The sequence below is a fragment of the Nanorana parkeri genome, unplaced genomic scaffold, assembly GCF_000935625.1.
Source record: "Nanorana parkeri isolate BGI_ZX_2015 unplaced genomic scaffold, ASM93562v1 scaffold2912, whole genome shotgun sequence".
NCBI lineage: Eukaryota > Metazoa > Chordata > Amphibia > Anura > Dicroglossidae > Nanorana > Nanorana parkeri.
Genome location: NW_017309180.1, coordinates 13,089 through 17,728, shown reverse-complemented (window position 1 = coordinate 17,728; position 4,640 = coordinate 13,089).

The following is a 4,640-nucleotide window of genomic DNA, read 5'->3' as shown; positions in this document are numbered from 1 at the left end:
TATTTTCCCACACAAATTATTTATTTGAATGCAGCAAGAGGGATGAGACCTTGTGTTGATGGGACAGCAAAGTTAAAGGAGAACTATGAGGATGAGTGGAAATCGCTCATCCTCATAGTTCAAGCCGACGTGTGACAATGAAACACGTCGGCTCAATAGATCGGGAAGTGAGCGAACGCATAACGTCGCTCGCTCACTTCTCGATCATGTTCCTGCAGAAAGCCGTGACTGTCACTCACACTCCCTGCAGGGATTTCCCCCCCCCCTCCCCTCTCTGATCCTCCAGTGCTGACTGGCGGAACGGACGGGGGAGGGGGGCGGGCACGGTTGACTCTGCCTTTAGATAGGCAGGGCCAGCTGTCACTCACAGAGCTAAGTGGATCTCGACAGTAATGTCGGATCCGTCCCGGCTGCAGCGGTCTCAGTATACAGCTAGCTGTAGCTCGCTATATACTGATCTTTGGGTCACGGGTAGGGCTGGATTTCCCACAAGGCCAACCAAGGTCCGGCCTCGGGGCAGCAGGGAGTACAAGGGCAGCAGGGGTATGGAATTCCTATCTCCTGATGCCTCGGACATGCAGTTCCCGGCACCGGGCAGGTAGTTTTCGATGCTCGGCGGGTTTGCAAACATGTTCGTAAGTTTAATGTCGTGCGACCTTACAGTAGTAGAGGTCGCACGGCTTCCACACACACCTTACGATAATCGTACGATCGCGGGATTTCCCACCATTATCGTACGATTATCGTAAGGTGTGTGGGGACCTTTAGGAGAACTATGGGGGAAAACACTGACCCCATAGTTCTCCTTTAAGAACTCTACTATTGATCTAGCTCCTGGAGTGCTCAAGACTGATTGGCGGTTAGTAATTACTGACCAAGTTGCATTCATCAAAAACTCAGATATCATGTTTGGGAGGATTTATCTTTTTAATAAAAAAAAATGCAATTTAAGATTTGAATTTTAGCAATAAAAAGTTTTGTGTTTCACTTTTTTCACCAAGCTGTTTCTCATTCTTCTCATGATCTTAAAAAGTCCATTAAAGCGGACCTTCCAATGCAATGCAAGGTCCTCATATACTGGCTGGGCCCCAACATGTGAATATAAAGAAAAAAGTTATTACTTTATATACTGTATATATTACTTTTGTATACACTTTATTCTTACCTTACCCCCCGTCTTCCACATCATTGGGCTTGGCATCACCGTCCTTCCAGGAAGACTCCTGGGATATACAAAGCAGGTCATATCTTCTGAGAAGGCTCTCCAGTCCATTCCAAGAGCATTTTCTCATGAGATTTTGGAAAGTTTAAAGGAGAACTATGAGGGGGGTGCTTAGAATGGTTCAATTTGGTACGTGGTGTGCAAAGGTGTTGCTTTCAGGATGTTGTTAGTTGATCCGATTTAGTCAAAAAACAAGATGAAAAGGGATGTATGGTTGAGATTAAAGAAGAACTATGGGGGTTAAGGCTTTTCCCCATAGTTCTCCTTAGGGTAACGGGAGGACACAAACTAGCGTCCTCCCGTCACCCTAGGCTCAGCTGAAGCGGTATACTGAGACGCCGCAGCTGAAGCGGATCCCGACAATTATGTCCGGATCCGCCCAGCTGCATGAGTGACAGCTGGCTCTGCCTATCTAGAGGCAGAGCCAGCTGTACCCGCCCCCTCCCCCGTCCGTTCCGCCAGTCAGCGCTGGCGGATCGGAGCGGGGAATCCAGCCCCTCCCCTGTCACGGCAGAGAGCTGTGACAGGATCGATAAGTGAGCGAACGCCGGTATGTGTTCGCTCACCTCCCGATCTACTGAGCCGACCTGTGACAGTCTCATTGTCACAGGTCGGCTAGAACTATGAGGATGAGTGAAAAGCCCCTCCCCCCCTCATAGTTCTCCTTTAAAGTAGTGCATCAAAAACAATGTAGCATGTAGAGACTCACTGTCAGGGTACCGCGCACTGGTGTCCCCACACCACATGCAGGTACCCACGCAAGAAGACCAAATTAATGTGACCACACTGGATAGGGTATAGGCACAGTTTATTGCTATACAGCAAACATGAAAACACAAACCCCACCAACACCCACAAGCTAACACAAGCAGTAAATAACAAAACTCAAATAGAACAAAAACACACCTACAGCCAGCGGGAACAGGGCTAGGAACTACAAAGCGGGTATCAGGGCTCAGGAACTGGATGCAAGGAAGGGTTCGGGACTGCATACAGGTAACAGGTTTGGGACTGCATACAGGTAACAGGTTTGGGACTGCATACAGGTAACAGGTTTGGGACTGCATACAGGTAACAGGTTTGGGACTGCATACAGGTAACAGGTTTGGGACTGCATACAGGTAACAGGTTTAGGACTGCATACAGGTAACAGGTTTGGGACTGCATACAGGTAACAGGTTTGGGACTGCATACAGGTAACAGGTTTGGGACTGCATACAGGTAACAGGTTTGGGACTGCATACAGGTAACAGGTTTGGGACTGCATACAGGTAACAGGTTTGGGACTGCATACAGGTAACAGGTTTGGGACTGCATACAGGTAACAGGTTTGGGACTGCATACAGGTAACAGGTTTGGGACTGCATACAGGTAACAGGTTTGGGACTGCAAATGGGGCTCAGGGGAACGCGACAAGATACTGAGCCGACGTCCTGACTGCAGGGAGGGCCTAAATACCCTCCCAGGAAGCACCAGGTGATGGGATGATCACTGGCAGCTGGGACACACCCACAGGTGAGTACTGGAGCTGCAGGTTCCTGACAGTTCCTGGCTGCTGGAGACGCCCGCAGGCGAGCACAGGAACTGCAGGACTTGGCTCCAGCGCCACCTGCGGGTGCTCTGGATCCTGACGCTCGCCATTTGGTTGGGAGTGACTTCGTCCCTCGACCGATGACTCCACGTCACTCCATACAGCCCTTTCATCTTGCTTTTTGACTAATCGAATCAACTATCAACATCCTGGAAGCAACACCTTTGCACACCACGTACCAAATTGAACCATTCTCCCACCCCACTCCCCTTGAACTCAGTCAGTCGCGGCGCTTCTTCCTCCCACTTCGTTATTTGCTCTCATAAGATTTGGGCGGTTCTGTACTCCCCAGGATCTAGCCAAAAGGAATGTGACGTGGTATTTATTATATATTATATTATTTTTCTTCCTCCTGACGCCCTACGAGCCGGTCCCGGGCCGCAGATGGGGCAGCGGATCCCGGGATTGAAGGTGAGGGGGGGCGAAAAAACGAGCACATATAGGCGATCGGCGGGCTATGGAGCCGCTGATCGTCTATATGTGAAACACCCGGTAACGGATTGGTGCATTGGTCTGGTCTTTTCTGCGCGAGCAGAAAAAAAATCCACCAATGCTGCAGTGCCGTCCGTCCGTTTTTTTACAACGGGCGGACGGCAAGTGGTTAAAAGAATAACAACTAGAAAAAATAACACATGTGTATAAAATGCACTTCAGTGAAAAAAATGAATGGTTAAAAAATATCCATGATCCTGGATCTTCAACAGTCCATTAGGAAAATAGAAGATAAAACATTGGATGTAAGATAATCCGAACAGTCTCCTATGACCATCAACAGAGAAACCTTCTGGAATGCACCTCGCCTTTAGCAGGGACCAGCCAGGGTCTGTATGCGCTGTTCCTCTCATTCGAACCAGGTAGAGGAAGCACCTGAAGCCGAACACCTCCCGGTGATTTCCTCCTCTCAGGTACAGACTCTCATTGCAGTCTCAGGAATTGGAAGCAGGCAATTCATCCGAATGGACCCATGCATCAAATAAAAAGTGCAAACTCGTAGTGCAGATGGTTTTAAAAAGATACTAAAAAAATGTATTAAAAAAGGATACAACTCGCATATCATAGATAAAAGTAAGGTTTTTAGTAAGCAGCCACAGACACTGTGTGCAATGGCTCAGCTCCTCTACTCCACCCTACGTACGTTACGTCAAAGGGCGTGACTTCATCAGGGGTGAACCCCTGATGAAGTCACACCCTTTGACGTAACGTACGTCAATTTGCACTTTTTACACATTGTATCACATTATTTCACGGTCATTATCTACTATATCTGACACTTTTGCAGTTCCTTTCACACAGCGCGGCTTTTATTATTAAAGGAGAACTATGGGGTTAAGGCTTTTCCCCATAGTTCTCCTTAGGGTAACGGGAGGACACAAACTAGCGTCCTCCTGTCACCCTAAGCTCAGTATATAGGGAGCTGTATCTTGCGGTATACTGAGACGCCGCAGCTGAAGCGGATACCGACAATTGTGACCGGGATCCGCCCAGCTGTGTGACTGACAGCTGGCTCTGCCTATCTAGAGGCAGAGCCAGCTGTACCCTCCCCCGTCCGTTCCGCCAGTCAGCGCTGGCGGATCGGAGCGGGGAGGAGGGAACCCAGCCCCTCCCGGTGTCACGGCAGAGAGCCGTGACAGGATCGAGAGGTGAGCGAACGCCGGTATGTGTTCGCTAGACATGTGCACCAGCAAAAAATTTGTTTAGTTTAGTTTCGTTTTGAAACAAAAAAAAATTCATTTAGTTTTGTTTTTCGGGTCCGAGATTAAAATTTTTATTGGGGGGGCCAGTAGCCCCTATCTTAATTTTGGTTGCCCCTGTCTGCCCGACATCTTG